At 42.4% G+C, this 17,626-nt stretch overlaps 1 protein-coding gene across 9 annotated transcripts in view; it reads left to right on the forward strand.

The window, feature by feature from the left end:
- Positions 1-17,626, forward strand: part of PROX1 (prospero homeobox 1) — a 482,982-nt gene that overhangs the window by 373,508 nt on the left and 91,848 nt on the right. Inside the window, exon 1 of one of the 9 annotated variants that reach the window (XM_078649770.1) lies at positions 3,668-3,780. The exons of 6 other annotated variants lie outside the window; for them this stretch is intronic. The gene's annotated coding sequence lies outside the window, so the exon portion shown is untranslated. Of the gene's footprint in view, positions 1-3,667; positions 3,781-4,665; positions 4,708-11,462; positions 11,679-17,626 lie in introns of those variants that run through there. 2 more of the 9 variants (XM_078649771.1, XM_078649769.1) reach the window with 2 other exon arrangements.

Below are 17,626 nucleotides of genomic sequence, written 5' to 3' on the forward strand. Positions count from 1 at the left end.
CGACATAATGCAATGAGGCCGCCATTTGTAAGTGGTGTTAATTCCTTATATTTTCAAAAGGTGGAGTATGAAATTATCGAACTCCATAAGGACTACACATAAGGTGCACAGGGTCCAATCAACGTCTATATGTTGAATGTCAAGTCGTCTTAAAAAAACAAAATACACATTAATAATTTGAGATCTATCTGTCCTATTGAACAGAGATGTAGCCATGGTTTGGATAAAAGGCAAATCCAAGCGTCAGGGATTCATAAGCACAGAGAGCTTGTGCGAAAGGTGGACAATTTGAGTGTAACACTGTATATTTTAACATCTCAGTCTGGATCTAATTAGACTGCCTAATTTCTGAACATTATTCACAATATAGTAACCAATGTCACATATTATTCATTTATGCAGTACAGGGCAGATATTTGCTCATGAGCAGCTTAGTCCTATAGAGAATACATAGTGGACTGAATATTACTCTAATTGTGCTGCATAGTATGGAAGTATCAGAAGAGTTCATTTCTGAAAAACAAGATATTACTATTGCTGTCACATGTTTGTTAGAGATATATGACTTTGTCTATTGGCACCATACATTGACCACTAATCGAGATATAGTGGTTTTAAAGCCAGTGATGCCATTCATATTCCTGATTCAGTCCCTTTGTTACTGTATCCATTCCTATGATTAGTGAGGTCTCTTCTCTGCGTAGAAGTAAGTCCAAGTCCCCCCCTCGTTTTGGTATTTTTAGTCTTTTTATACCCACAAACGTGAAGGTCAAGCGATTACCATGGTATTTCAAAAAATGTTCAACCAGGGATTGTCTAGTATCTGTTCCATGAATATTCCGGTAATGTTCTTGTATTCGTACTTTCAAGGGTCTCTTTGAACTTCCGATGTAGTGTTGTCCACATGGACATGTTATCAAATAGATCACATAGGTGCTTTCACAATTTATAAGGTCTTTGATCTTGTAATTATGGCCATTGATTACAACCTCCTTTGTTCTAGATTTGCCAAGTTTGCAGATTGAACAGTTGGTACAGGTGTAAAAGCCGGTTGTTTGAGGTGGAAAAGGTCTAGGTTTTGGTTTTCTATCCAGAAACGATGGACAGAGAATGTCTCTTAGGTTTTTGCTCCGTGAGAATCCCAACTGTGGTTTATCTTGTAGTGCAGTAGTCAGAGTGGGATTATCCTTTAGAAGATGCCAGTGTTTTTGCAGGGTTTTGCGAATATATTGTTGTCCGCTATTGTATTCGGTATTGAAACGAATTATTTGTTTGCTTTCTCTCATTTGATTATTATGTAGTAGGCTCTGTCTGTCTGATGTTTAAATTTGGTTAGGGCTTTGGTCAGTGGTTGTTACTTGTAGCCCCTTTGTTTTAAGCGTTGGGTTATTTTGTCTGAATTTAATACATAATCCTCCATAGAGCTACAATTCATACGTGCTCTTCTGTATTCTCCTCCTGGAATATTTGTGATGGTATGGGCAGGATGACTGCTTGTGGCGTGAAGGATGGAATTTGCAGAGCTGGGTTTTCTATGAATTTTGGTGTGTAACTGATTGTCTGCAATGTAGATTGATAGATCCAGAAATTCTATTTCAGTTTTCGAGATATTGTAAGTAACTTCAATTCCCCACTGATTTGGTGACATAGACTTAATAAATGATCTGAGTTTGTTCTCTGCTCCTTGCCAAATCAATAAAATGTCGTCTATGTAGCGGCTCCACATTATTATGTTGTCTGTAACATCTTCCGATCTTTCTTGCCAGAGCCAGTGTTGCTCCACCGCTCCCATCAGGAGGCAGGCATATGGAGGTGCAAATTTTGCCCCCATAGCGGTCCCCCGAAGTTGTAGATAGTATTTGCTATTGAAAAGGAAGTAGTTATTGAATAGACAGAATTCCAGGAAGTCAAGGACCATTCTATTGCGTGCTGTTAGGTGGACTGATCGAGTTTGCAAGTATTTTCTGGTGGCAGCTATACAGTCTGTGTGTTTTATTGAGGTATATAAACTGGTGATGTCAATTGCAATTAGAAAAAAGTCTTCTTGCCATGTTATATTCTCAAGTTTTTGTAGTATATCTTTTGTGTCCCTAATAAAGGACGGAAGGGATCTCATTAAAGGTTGCAATTCTGCATCAATAAATGCTCCCAGATTCGAGCAAACAGAATCGATACCGGCAATGATGGGTCTCCCCTTGGGTATTCTGCCTGGCTTGTGTACCTTGGGTAATAGATACATTGTTGGTACAATTGGATTCTTTATATACAGGAGGTTTTTTTCTTCAATACTTAGCAGGCCCTTTTCTTGCCATAGGTCGAGTAACACGGATAGTTTTTCTTGGATCTGCTGGGTGGGATTGCTTTCTAGAATTTGATAGCATGTGCTGTCTTCCAATTGTCGTTGTGCTTCCAAGAGGATTGGGTTTAGAATGAAAGATATCAATGCCCAGTTCTTCTGCAGTTGTTGTAAGCGATTCCAGGTCATCTGGTGCATCATCTGTAGACAAATGTAGTAAAAGATTACTATTTTCCAGGTCTTGAGCAGACAGAGTACTAGTTTGATTATTGAAGTTTGTAGTAGTATGCCTTCCAGGGTTTTCAGTGAGTGAAAAAGGAATGTAATTTTAATTTTCTTGGAAATTTGTAAAGGTCAATTTTGGTTTTGACCAAGTCCCATTGAGAGGTTGGACAAAAGGATAGTCCTTTGTTAAGAATTTGGTTGTGTGTTCCCGTCAACATCGTCGTGGATAAATTGAGTACCAGATTGTTAGTTATGTTTTCATCAGATGTTGTTCCCTTTGTGCCGTTAGAGAATTTTAAATGCTCGGTCGATCCAAGGCACTCGTGAAAATACACCTTTCTGGACTCTCCTCAAATCACTCCTTTTTAGGTTTATCTAGGTACATATTCTCTGCTTTGGACCTTTAAAAGTATATGTGAATCTGCAAACACGCTTCTTGTGGAATGATACATCTTCTTTTCACGATCTATATAATGTATAACGTATAAAAGAGCTCTGATGCTAAGACATCACAAAATATATCAATCATTTTTCACTTTATGTGTTTTCTTTCTTTTCTCTTGGGGTCAACTGCTATCTTATTTCACCAAAAATAACTCATCCATTCTTTCTTACAGCCTTGAGAAAGCCCCGGCGCAACACGTAATTTCTCCATGCCAATGCTTTTTTGTTTGTCAGAATGTTGCTTTTGTGGTAGTGCGTCCCGGGTTTGCCGGGACGTTTCAGATTTTTCACCTGCAGTCCTGGCCGCTTTCGACACATTTGGCTCATGTCCTGGCTTTTAGAAAGTGTCGACTGAAAACAACGGGAGACACTTTTTTATGTGTTCGAATGCAGGACTAATTAGCAGCTGTGGTTAGTAAGTAGTTTAATTCACAGGGATGATACTGGGTTTAAAAATGGCAGTTTATTTATTTCCTTAGTGCCTGTTCTGTGTTTCTATGTTGGTGAGTGATGTCATTCTGCGCTGCTCGGGTGATGTCAAATGGTAGTCCTTTCTCCATTTTTACGTAATGTCTGGGTTTGGGGTTTTCTAAGTCTGGTCACCCTATGTTGTGGTCTGTTGCGACTCCTACCTCTGAGTCTGTCGCTGTCAGCGTCAGGCAGGAGTGACCTCCCTGGCTGCACGCGGCACTGTCTATCTGGAGCATGGACAGACAGGCTGCTCCTCGCTGAGCAGCATCTGCCGGAAAGCAGCAAAAGTTGTCAGGTGTTTTAAATGATGACACGACAGGACGGCGATTGCCCTTCTGTATCAGGTCAGTGCATATTCGTCGCGTTATATGTTACTTGGTGTGTTTTACTCTAATTATGAGCTGGTAATAGTTGTGTCGCCACTGCGGTGTGTCTTGTGTTCCAACCTGTTCCTCAGATATGTGACCCTTTACCCCAAGCGTCTCATCTCGGGCATTTTTACGTTGTTTGGCCGCGGAAGAAGAACAGCGAGGGAGGGGCTGCTTTTACACCCACAGAGATGCTCCTTGACACCCGCACTGGCAATGAAAGTTACTTTCCCTGGATTGTGGGCAGAAAGATGACAACATTTTCCTTCTCGTCATCACTTTGATTGGCCGCGCGACTGAAGACCTTTCAAGGGTTCATCACTGCCACCTGCTGTACTGTACACGCCGCCTTTTATATTACTCGAGTAAGTACAACTATTTCAACTTGTTGAGCTCGTGCAGGCAGGAGGTGTTCGCGCGCACGCAGCATGACACCCGAGAGTCGCGCGCTAACAATCCTGGGTGCAGGTCTCAGCCCCGGCGCGCGCCCCGTCCCTCCTGCTCTCCCTGTCATTCACGCGCCTCGGCCACATATTGATGTCTTCATTCGGGTCAGCCGGCCTCCCGGGGACCCGGTGCGCGTTCTTCTCTTCTCAGCGTCCCCGCGAGCCCCCGCTCTCTTTCCTGTGACCCTTCGTCCGGGTTCCCCGGTGCGCACGTGCCCTCACCCATCGAGTTACATTGTTCAGCGCTGTCAACTCGAATTTAGAAGTCAGAAGCGCCCGCAGCTTCGATCCGGCCTTTCAACTTGGCAACGCCCTCTGCTCGTCGGGTTTACTAGCAGGTCAGCGAGGTTTACCTCGCTTCTGTACCATCCTGCCACCACCTCTATGTTTTTAAAATAAAAAGTCAATGCTCGTGAGGAAATCGGAGAGGGATGTCTGGGCTGTCCGCTTTAGGAACGTGAGTTTGAAATGATTTGAAATTATGTTTTCCAATCAGAAGTATGAAGGGTTATATAGGTGGCACCTTTGTGGGCATTAGTGAAGTCCGTTCCAGTATTGATCGACGTCTTTCCTTGATCCACCGAAATTGGGAGCAAAGCACTTTATCCCATCAGATTTATGGACAGGGCGCCTCGGCTGTGTGTGTAAGGGAGGGGGGAGGGGTGTGGAGGGGGGCGGTTGTGGGTTTTAATATTCCAGGCTCGTGAAAATAAATCTTGCCTAGTAAGTGTTAGTGTAAACAATTATATTCATGACTGTATTTACACGTGCACTAATCCAGTGAATGCAAAGGTCACATTCCATGTTATTACCATAGTACATTACACCCAATGGGACTCCACAGTTTACTGATCCATTGTTATTTATCTACATAGTTGCCTGCGTATTTATTTACTAATTCATGTTACTAATATTGATTAGAAAACAGACTCACATAGGGCACTTGAGAGCTGGCTCTTTTTAAATACAGGTGTAGATAACACACACATAAAAACAGCATTGCACAAACCATACACACTGCTCCCCAAGGGTGGCATCCTATATATTACCACTCCTTGACGTCGGGGTGGGCATCACCACACTCTTCATCTATCAGTGCATCTGCATATTTACTACTGACACTCAACTATGGCAATAAATAGCTCGCTACACTCAGTGCTTCTGTAAATATGTTCACTAGTAGCAATAAATAGGATATAACCCCACACGTGTGTACATACTCACACGCACACATTTCTGCTTGCTTTTATTGCACAAGTTGCAGAAGTGTAAACCCATGTTTTTCAAAAACCTATGGAGTATGGAAAGAAATTCACATATCGTGGGAAATATAGGTCTCTCGGTCATAATGATGCTACTATGCACAGCATATCTATTGTCCATTGTTTAATCAGATGCAGCGCTTATGAGCGCCAAATATTTATGCTAATTAGTAACAACACCTAAAAGCACAATGCAATTACATAGCAATGCGTACTCCAACCATTAGGTAATACTGCCTTCATAGCCATTTCTTTCATAGTGTTTAGGGGCTATTACAACATGAAATGTCATCTCGACGATTGTTTACAACATTTGTTATTGCATCAAGGGTGAAATACTCAGCGTTGCATTTGGTGTTTGAGTTAAAGTTGCGTGGCTCTTCTTTGAATTATGGACTTTTGAATTTCAGAGGTGTTTTCAGTTCTAATTCACAACCGGACTTTACTTTGACTTTTCTTTTAAGTGAATTTCTATTTTTTTTTTTCAAATACGTGTTAACATAACCAAAGCTACCACTTATTTCACGTAAACTTTTGTCTTTTTTCAGTGAAAGTATACAAACATAGATAGTGATGTACATATTTATATATATACATATATATATATATATACATATATATATATATATATATATATATATATATATATATATATATATATATATATATATATATATATATATACATATATATATATATATATGTATGTGTGTGTGCACACCTGCAATCACGCTCGGATTCACTGGATGTAATATGCTACTTATTGCCGTTGTTTAGAGGGGGAATCACGATTCTTCAGAGGCGTATGATTTAGGCTATGCTAATTTTCATATATAAAAGTTATAAACAAATCCGTTTACCCAGAATACAAGGAGTTAAATCCACGAAGTAAGTTAAAATCTAATTTAGTATCATTGGTCAGGGAAGGGTGAGCCGCTTTCCTCGATAATACAAGAGAAGCATGCAGCCTGTAAGGCAGTAAACAGTGGTGTGCCAGTGTAGGTCAGCTGCACTGTGGGAATCGCACGGATTGTGAACTTTGCAATTTTGCAACAAATGTGAAAATGTAGATTTATTAGCACCCTTGGTCCAAATAGTGACATTTTTTCACCTCGTGTTACCCCTGCCGAATACTGCTTTGTTACCACAGTTTGGGAAAGCTTTAAACCTGCTTCACAAAACCATTTGTTCACATTAGCTTGCTTTTACGAAAAGATCTCGAAATGTAAATCTTTGAAATGAACAATCTTAAAACCCATTGGGAAGAGTAACCATGTCCTATATATGATACCACCGTCTTAAATGTGAACTTTTTTACAATGATACCCTGTAACTTTTATTTCCTGGGCAGTTAGATGTGAATTCTCAAAAGATGTAGGAGTTCATCCATTTCCGGTTGATTAAAGTTAATAAAAAGGTATACTCCAGCCTTTTGATATCTCGGCAGCATCTTTCTTCTGTGTCACCATGCATTATTTTGTACCTGTGCTTATACAAGACCTTTTAATTCTTTAGGGGAAGAAATTGTACATTTAAATACTGTAGGCCCACACTTATCCTTGTTGATAAAGGTATATCTCTTCATGTTCTCTGCATTTGTAAGCATGTCAGGTTAGCTAGCGCTCACTATTATGCGGAATGTAGTGTATTGTGAAAAAGGACTCTCCCAGGCTTCAAACATAATATTCCTATTTGGGTAATTCAGTTTTTTAATAATCCGCTCAGAATATTATTATTTTGCATGACCTCTAGTTCTTACTTCATCTCACCATCTCCTGCTGCCAGTAGAACGAGCACATTTTTTTCATTTCTGTCCTTTGTTAATTACTCTTCTGTCCAAATCATTGCATATGTTTCTTTGGTGGCGGTCTACAGTATCTACCCCGGCGCGTGTACGTTTTTCTCTGTTGCTGTACCACTCATTCTTCTCTTGGTTTCTTCTACTCTAGCATTGTCTTTCATGTGATTTCACCCCTGGGTTTAAGGAGGACACTTCTTTTGAATATCTGACTTCTGTAGTTTCAATTTTTCTTGAATGTTTGTAAAGCTGTGTCAGTTAAGTGAACAGCTGTGAAGAACCTCCAGGATAGTACTTCCGGGACATATGCTAACAATACTGATATCAACTCTTTGTATAACACACAATTATTAAGTGGGTGTTTTGTGGCCTCAACAGTTATGTTGTTATTATCAAACTAGAGGATATACACCATATCGACCTCAGGAAAAAGAAATACGGAGTGGGCCTTGCTGGGATCCAAGCCCATAACCTGTAGGTCACGCAGAGTTCACTGTAGCGGTCGCTCAACCAGGTAAACTAGACGCCTTGCGCATTAAGACCCACCCCTGTTATGAGGTGACTTACAGATGTTTTTCATTTTCTTTGCTCCTGTGACCTTTTAAGAGCAGTACTCTTGGTTTATTCGGTCATTTCAGGCAACTTCTTTGCAAACTTCACGTTGAAATAAATGCATTTGTTGACTACGATATATTTACCCTCTATGTAGTTACCTTAATTTTTTTTCCATTGTTGGGAGATATTTCACCACGCCTAAGCTAAATTCTAATGCCCTTCTGGCGCTTTGATAGATCATGAGCACAGAGGCTCCACCAAGGAAGATCGGCAAGTAATCCGTCTGGGTGCTTGTTTCTAGAAAATGTTTGCTCTAGTAACCCAACATTGAGGAAATCTGACTGTGCGCAAAGAATCCAGGACTCTGTTTTTAGATCTGGTGTCTTTCACTGATGTCGTAAAGAAATTGTGGTCTCTTTTAATGTGCTTTCTAGTGAAATCCTAAACCACATGAGTAAGCATATGCTGTCCAAAAGCGGTGTTTTTGTCAGCCCTAATGTAATTGAAACTAGCCTATAGCTTCAGTATTTGCATAGATGTAGTTGGCGTTTTCTGTTCTGCAGAATACTCCAGCTGAGCTCGTCTCTAGCTTCTTGGTACCAGGAGTGATAGCAAGTAATTCAGGGCCACTACAGGGTGAAATGTGGGGCCCCTAGGATTTCAGTCAGTAATCTACCTCCTCGCAGATACAGCAGGTATGAGTGATAGCTTTCTGAGGATGTAGGGATCCCTTTTGCACCACAGACCACAACCCCACCTATGGTCCACAAGGACAGCCAGTGTCACATCAGATCAATTTTTCTAAGAATGAGTATCCTAACCAGACACTCAGGTACCAGAAACCATTACATCAAAAACTGGACTCTGGAACAGTGGTGCATAGTCCTCACTTCACATGCAATCAGGCCTTACCTCACAAATGTTCCTTCTGTAAAGACTTTACCAGTGCCACTAAATGTGAGATAGTTCCACTGATCACCAGGGAATTCATGGGCATAAAATGTAAGTTTTAATGGCCATGACTTGCATTCAATTACCTATAGGATGCAGCATTTGGAAACCTCACCAGTCCCTCATATACTATTCAGACATTTTCGTCTGTAATCTAAATTGATGTCAGTTGCAATTAATGAATATGTAGGTAGAAATTCAACAGCCCCAACATAGTTACCCTAACCTCCCTTCTGTTGAATAAGAGGCCTGCATTGGGCAAGTTAAAGTAGTGTTTATTTAACGATGGTTAGTTGTTGCATGCGCGTTGTTAGCACTTAGATTAACACCGTTTTTACCGCTGCCAATTTGCAAATAGGTCTGATGCACTCTTGTGAGATTTCAAATGGAACATGAATGGATTCTTCTGTGGCTGTAGCTCGAAACTCCAAAGGCACAGGCTGGTTTGTCGGTTGTTTTGATGTCTGCAGACCTAGAAATCCTGACTTCTAATTTGAACTTCCGCACTTAATCAACTGTGTGATACTGGGCAAATGACTTGCTTTCCCTATGTTTCAGTTACCTTTGAAAATAAACACTGTAAGCGTTTAATTTCAGTTTCAAGTGCTAGACTTTTACATAGATCAGAAAGATGACATCTTTATATGGTTTTAACATCCATATCAATATATTCTAAGCCATTGAGTTACCAGCCCTTTTCTTTTGTGTGTGATCTGTGCATTGCAGTAATATTGAATATGAAAGCAGCAGTGTTTGTCCTTGCTTTAGAGAAAAAAAAATATTTACAAAATATATCCGCTTAGTCGTCCTATTTTTGGCCAGATAGTTTCATTCGCCAGAGAAGCTAGTTTCTGCAAGGGTATCACTTATTTATACAGTTTCTAATACTACTTATTAGCGCCACATGCTCCACGTGGCAGCTTCAAGGCGCTTTGATATAGCTCAAAAATCGGCATACAGGCAGAGTCGCTACGACATTAGACACAGTGCACAGCCGAAACCCCACAATGCCAGTCTAATGCACAGTTGTCTGGGACACCGCAAGGCTTTCACGTTTCCACGGTGGGTTTGTGCTTGCTCTTACAAAGTGGTCTTCAGTGCGCTTTGTAATTGCTATTGGTTGTTGAAGAGGTGGGCTGATGGTTCTTAATGTTGCCATCATAGAAAGAGTTTTAGCAAATTCAGATATGGGTGTGCATTACTTATAGACCTCTGCGCTGGTTTCAACGAATGTATTATGTATTCTAAACACAATCAAGTTACATTTGATTTTACGCTTACGTGCACAGCTCACTGGGTGAAATTGACGGGGGTTCTAAAGGTCGATCCTTAGCACAAAAATGACCTCATAGTTTTGATGAGTTGATAATTCGGGTGAGATGCGATCATGTGGCTAAATGACTAAAATGACAGGTGTAGTCCAGGATATATGGGTTCTAAAGCCAGCATCCCCGCTTGATGAACAGTGTGATCCTCGGCGAATTTTGTTGCCGTCCTTTGCTTCACTTTCGCTGAATAAAAACGGTATAATTTTGCGGAGCCTAGGTGCGCCTAGAGGTCAGTCCTTTCTAAAAGTGCGCTGGCTCATCATGTGCTCTGGTTTTTGTGCCTTTACGCCCAGCGCCCTCTTAAAACCGTACACATGTTTACTATTCTGTAAGGTGGCTTCTTTCAAGGAAAATAAGGCACACCCAGAGACACTAGAGCCCTGCTCCATTCAAAGCCCATCTCTCGTGTGCTTTATTTTCCCGTCAGCAGCCCCTCACAGCGTTTAGAAGCCAGCGCTCTCGCGGTCGGCACTATACTAGTATACCTGACACACGCAGTTGTGTTTTGCAGGGCTGGACAGGGAGCCGGGTTGAGAAGCACGTGTTCTACTACCTGCACCCCCTCCGTTTCTGCTGCTCTGATGTCATTTATTTCTAGCAATGTAAAGCGTGGCTCGTAATAATATCCCGCCTGTGGGAGCAACTCACAGAAAGAGTGGTGCATGTAAGAGGCCACACCGGTCTCTTCCAAGTCACTATACAATCCGTGCACATATTCTGTAGTAATCTATACAACCCGTGTGCCTTTAGTGATCCGAGAACCAAGGCATCCCTTAACCTCCACCCCTTACTTCTGTGTTAACACTTCTTCTTAGATATGCATGTATTGTACTACAACACTTACTGAAGTTTAGCGCCTGGATCTGTTACGCCCCCTCTCCGCTGTGACCACACACCACTTTCAAAGTGTTTTGTATATCTGAGACTCGTGCTCTGTCCCTGCACAGAAGGAGCCCTCCCCTCCCACTGCTGGGCGCGCCTCGGCGCAGGGGCACTTGTCACTTAAGCTGCGCTCCTTCGCCCTATCCCAGACTTGCCTTGCGTGCGTCCGGCGCTGTCCCCCCTTCGCACTCTGCCTTGCGCGCAGCTCCGCAGCCCCTCCGCTGTCCGAGGCTGACAGCCTGCCCAGCCCAGCCTCCTCCTCCTCTGCTCTTTGATTTCCCCGTGTGTTTTTTTTTCCTCCCAAGTTCACTATCTCCCGAGCATCCCGGAGGGTCCCCTCTCCGGATTGGCCTCCTCCCGCCCTACGTCAGCCGGCATGTGATGCGCAGTCTTCCTGCTTCCTTCAGCCGTGTCTTAAAGTAAATCTTGCTGTAGCGCAGAGCCTCAGCTGAGCTCTGCCTGCCGGAGAGCAGCACGGTGACAGCCAGGGAGCGAAGGGGAGCGGCGCCGCGGAGCCCAGCCTCCCGTGCGCACCGAGCGAGCGCGCACTGCCCGCCCGCACGCACCGCCGCCCTCCCCTTCCAGCGCATCCCACGGGCGCCGCGTCCGCGCCCTCCACCGCACACTGGACCACTTCTGCGCTCCGCTCAGAGTAAGTATTTTCACAGCACCTGTTTGTTCGCTTTTCAGTATTTTTGTTATACTTTGGAGGATGATGCGCTCAACCAGATATAGGTTATTATTTTTTCGTGGGAGTGCAACTGTTTGGCTGAATGACATTAGAAACAGTAATCAGAAAAAAAGCACCCCAGAAGCGTCTGCAGTTTGTGAAGTGCCTGAAAGCCGGGGGTTTGCGCTTGGCATGTCCCGTTTGCATTGTTTTTTCTCCGCCTGTCGCCTTTGTTCGTGCGCTCTTTGGAAACGGGAACCCGCTCCGTATCTCCCCGTCATGTGCCTTTCGCTGTGCGCCTGGCCTCCCGGCTCCCTTTTAAACTCCCAGTGTTTGCCCTCGGATCCTCTTTGTCCTGCTCATTGTTGGCCGCCTTCTCTTTTCGCTCCCGTCAATTTGCTTGCGATTTGCATGCCCACTTCCCCCTTTTTTTCTAACGAGTCTGGCAGGGAGGTTTCACGAGTTTCATTTCAATCACGGTGACAGCTGAAATATGGAAGGTAAAAAAATCGATCTCCTCCTGGGTTGTGGGCGCGAGCAGTGCCGGGCACGGGCCGAGGTTCAAGGTGGCTGGTGTGAAGCTGGGTGGGTTTTGCTCTTGCTGTGTTTTATATATGGGGTTTAGCTCGTGTGGAGTGACTGCGAGAGGGTCTGTTTGCACTCTCATACATGAAGGTGCGTGAAGGGGTTTCCTTGGAACAGTGGCCTGGCTTGTGGGGGACGGATGTCCTATGTGCGGTGCTTTTCACTTTTTGGGTTCTTCCTAGACACTTCTTAGAAAAGCTTGGTGTATTTGGAGTGGCTTGAAGCACACTTAGAAGGCAGGTGGTCGCCGCTCTTGGGAGCCTGGAGAGTGCAGTACACGACTGATCGGTGGCCACTGGCACAAGGCGCTGCGACAACCACAATGGTGGCACTTTGAGGCAACCACAATGTGGGATGTCACTCCTTCAGCTCGCTGGGGAGGTATTGTCAGGACAAAGTGCGCATGGGCACTGCCAGGCAGGTGTGTTGTGTCAAGAAAGCCAGGTGCAAGCTCCCTTTCTTTGGCTGCTCGTGAGACGGTATTGACTGTTGTTGGGGATTTTATGCATTTATGGCGCACACAGTTTGATAAGGAGTGGCCGCCTAGGCGACTAAAAGTTTAAAAATCTGTCGTTCGCCAGTTCTTGGCATCAAATAATCTTCCTCGCTCATGGGGTGATGGGTGCTGCTGTTTGCACTGTGTAGAGTTTAATAAAGTAAATGTAAGTCTTTGTTGTAATCTTACGATTGTTGCTTTTATTCACTGGTCACGGTTCATGGCAGCGTGCACCGTGATTGCCTACAGTGGTGTGGTCTATTGCTGCCTTGACGTTGTGCTGTTCTTGTGTGTTCAGAGATGTACAGATCTGGGCAGCGCACCTGTAGAGAGAGAAGCGGCCAGGCTCAGTGGCCTCAGACACTAGTATTTCTCTAAGTGGTCCGAAGACTGCGGTTGTAGGCAGCGCAGCTTTCACTCTTTTATTAATAACTGAAGTAAAGAGGCTTCAGCTTCACAGTTTCATTAACGACCGACGTCTGGGGCCTCCGTTTCGTTAATGAATGAAGTCTGAGGCACTAGTTTTGTCTCTGTTTTCTGTTAACTTAACTTTTCCACAGCTCCAAAACGTTTTATTTGTGTTAAGTTTTAAAACTTTACTTTAGAAGTGTTTTGAAGTAATATGTTGTGCTCCATTGTCCCTGAAACTCTCTGGACATTTTGCTTGCGGGCTATTTTGGAGTTTGACGCTAGTGTATGGAAGCGCACGCCTGCTGCCAAAGGCTTCCCAATGTCGCCTCTTTGCTGTCAGTCTGTGTCTTGTCTAGGAGTGGTGATGCTCACCTGGCACCGGTTCTTCGGTGCATTACGTCTTCGTATTCAATATTGTTTGACTGGTGCTCACTCCTAAATTTCTCTGCGGTTAACTTTTAAAACACATGTGGAAGCAAGCATGTACTCTACATAGAACCTAAGTCTCTCCTGTTTCCTCTCATCTAGAGAGAGAAAAGGTGTTTCCTTTCTCTTGTGTGTTAATGCACTGACCCTGATAATGTTTGAACGGTTAGCTCCGTGCCAGTCTTGTAATGTGTTAGGCATGATCTGAAAGGTAGCCCTGGTATGAGACTCTTTGGTACCGGTCACCAGTTGGTAAACAGGGCATATGGGCTGAAGGCGGGGAGAGCATGCTACTTTTGTCATTCTGGTGGTTCGTGTTAGATTGAGTGCCCACCTAAGTGCTAAGTGTCTGTTCCATACACTGCATGACATTTTTTGTCCAGTTATGCCCTGAAACTTGTTAAAATAGCTGGTGTATCACAAAACTGTGCTTTGGAAAAGTTACAGATATGTTCCAGTTCTAACACTGATTGAAACTCTGTCTGACACTTGTGTGATGATCGGACACAACATTAATGTTTTTCACACCAGTAAGGATTGTTAGATTATTGTGCCCCAATACCTGAATCTTCTCTCATGCATGACCATGTACCTGGTGCATCACACTATAAGAAAATGCATTGTATGCTGCCTCCTTGTTCTATGTGGCAAACCCTATCCATGCAGTAGAAGCAACATCTATCCATATACTTAACATACTGAGCTAAATTCCAACTTTTTTGACTCAGAAGATGAGGGTGGAAGGAAGAACAAATGCACTAAGACGTGCCACAAAGGTTTTTGTTAATCAAAGTTTTTTTCTGCAAGAGCCCCTTATCTGGCAGGGCTTAGGCAGCGTCCTCTGTATTCCCACCCTCAGGCCATACATCTGTGTTCTTCGGTTCATGGATCAAGGTGTAGCGCTAACATGACCATCACAGATCTGCAATGGGGCTTCCAGCCTGCTAGGAAGGTCTGTCTAATAACACTGGTGAAAACTGTCTGACTCCAGGTGTTGCCCTACACCTCAAACCAGAAGGTCACTTAAAGTCATGGCACGAAGCACGCAGATGTCTAGAAGTGCGGGGACCTTCTGTAAATAAGTTACAAACGCGAGAATCTGAAATTGTGTCCTTCCTGGCCATTTCTTCAGCACAAGAGGCTGACCTTGGTTGGCGTTTGAAACACAGTGCTTTTTTTGTCCAGTTGCTCTTACTTGTTGAGCATTGCTGCCCTGAGTTAATGTATTCCCGCACGCTTCATGAGCTGTGCGGCGTGTTATTTGTTGCAGACTTTGTAGACTGAGTACCGCCAACAGCTAAAATAGTGTAGTCAACAGCTATTGAGGTAATTGAACTGATTTTTTTTTTTAACCAAACCAACATTTTAAAAAAACTTTAATTTTATTATTCGGTTGCATACACATTTCGCCTTCCCTTCATATTTGAATTGTATGGTGGTAAAAAACGGCTGACCCCCAACTAACCACATACATTTCTGTAGCAGTCAAGTGTATCAAACAGTCCCTTCCTTTGTGGCTCAATCTGGTGTTTTTTGAGTTTTGCCAAGAATATTCCAAATCTAATCAAAATAAGTCTATTTTCAATGCCAGCTCCTTAACACCAGCTGAGCCTTTTGCAAAACGTTGTGATGCCCGGGGCTCAACTGTCCTTTATGCATTTTGTTAAAGGCATTGAATGTTAAATAGTATTTTTAATTGACATCAAGTTGAAATTTGCTTCATCAAAATACATGTTCCGCAAAGCACACTTGTTGGGTGCCAGACTCCTTCATTTTTTAATAAGGTTGTTTCCGACTTGTCATGCCTTCCGCAGTTCACTTTTCTTACATGTGCAGGGAATTTGAATGTCATTTCTCTGTCTTGTTATTTTGAGAAATCACCAATTTCTCATCTTGCAAGGAAGAAAAACACTTAAAAACACAAACAGTCATTTACTTGCGCTATATTATTTCAACACCCTAAAAAATGCGAACACTTATTTGGTCTCTTTTCAGGGTCTTCACCAACAGATAATGCTCACATCTGTAATTTATAAACAAAAGCAAGAATACAAATTACGATTTTCATTTTTTTGTCTTAAATACAAAAAACGTCTAAAACAGTTCGGATTCCAAATCAGATTTCTCAATATGTCAGTGGTTTCTTCGACCACTTTAAAGGTCATCTGTCATGTAATTGTAGATGAGTGGTGCTCACACCTGGGAATTACTTGGGTGTTCAGACATGGCCATTCCATATGGTATATGGAGACTACATGCTGGTGCTTTAATATAGGGACGGCATGGTGCTCGGCTACAGCAATAACATGAGCATTTTCAAGGGAATTATAAAGACACACTGCCCTTTTAATATGCATTGAAATTATAATGTTTGGGGAGGACATCCCCAGTTCTGTTAAATATTATTGTGCATACTTTTTTGCAGTTGTGTATCAGCTTTGTTCAAACTATGAATGTCATATTTTGTAACATAAATTGTATAACAAATCTTACAGAAACTCTCTGTTTTATAGTCCAAAAATAACTTTCATAGACTTTCATTAAAGGTGTATAGTGCACTGTCCATGTTAACACCATGGAAATAAATATAACTGGGATATCTTTCGTGTCTATCTACCTATCTACCTATCTGTCTGTCTATCTATCTATCTATCTATCTATCTATCTATCTATCTATCTATCTATCTATCTATCTATCTATCTATCTATCTATCTATCTATCTATCTGTCTGTCTGTCTGTCTGTCTATCTTTTTGTCTGTGTCAGTCTCTCTTATATATCTTATCTACCTTCTCGTGAACACACACATGCACACACACACATATATATAGAGAGAAAGATATCATACATGTAGACACACAACACATAATAAAATAGCGATAGATTCATAGCATATGGAGGTAGAGCATAAAACATACATTTAGATAGTACAAGCAGTGATTTTATGTTTTAGAATGAGCTCTTCCCTTCATCAGTCGTTGTGTTCCTATTCTTCGATAGGGTAAAAGTAATGAACTTTCTCTGCTGAAGTTTCATTTTTGACTATAAGGCTTTTGGATCCAAACCACAGAATGGCAATACAATCTTGCAAAAATCCGTGTGTTTTCATGGACAAAAACGACCCCACCCAAAATAGAGGTAAAATATCGCTTGATCAAAAGTGCCTTGGTGCATGTTTTATTGGTCAGTATCGCTCCACATTGGCTTTTAGTTGAACATCTTAAAATGTGGGCAATCCTGCTGAATGTCAGGAGCTGCGTTGCTTTCTTCCCCGAGATCTCTGAGAATATCTCAAGTCAACAAACAGTAACTGAGCATGAAAATAAGAGTTAACTTGTATTGTGGTCCCATCCTTTCCTCAATAGACATATAGCAAGCACACGCTTGATTGTGCAAAGTTTGTCATGCTGAAAATGTGTCATTTTGCATGACTAGTTAACCTAATAAAATGTAGTCACAGATGCAGTCCTTGGGCGCATTTAGATATTTTTACAGGTGAACCGAAAGAGACGGGAGCCATTCCAAAGAATCTGCATGCCGCCTTTGGCAATTCACCGTGTTATTGTGAAGATGTGCTCCGCTGAGCAAACGTGATGTTGAGTATCGAATAAACACGGCATAAAAATATCTAGAATCTACTTTGCAATGCATTTAATCCTAAGAAAAATACTACAGCAGGTGTTTTATGGCACATGCTTTGCTAGTTTAGCTCTACTAGTGAATACGCTTCAAGTTATAACAATTATATGAAAAGTCTCTTTTCTATTTTCATTCAGTGCTCCTGGAAATCATGGAGATCTCATGGAAAGGGATGGGGTCATCCATACCTACTGTACAATTCCTGAGCTTTTACAGCATTTACTACTATCCTTGGGTACCAAATGGAATTGGCCTTTCCATTATTTGAAGCAAAGGGGAGCACATAGAATCTAGCTTCTGTAAATGTTACAGTTTTGGTAATTAGGATGGTGTTCTTGTAGGCAAACAGCGTGTTCACAGCCTGTTTTGAGGT

The sequence above is a fragment of the Lissotriton helveticus genome, chromosome 6 (genome assembly GCF_964261635.1).
Source record: "Lissotriton helveticus chromosome 6, aLisHel1.1, whole genome shotgun sequence".
Lineage (NCBI taxonomy): Eukaryota > Metazoa > Chordata > Amphibia > Caudata > Salamandridae > Lissotriton > Lissotriton helveticus.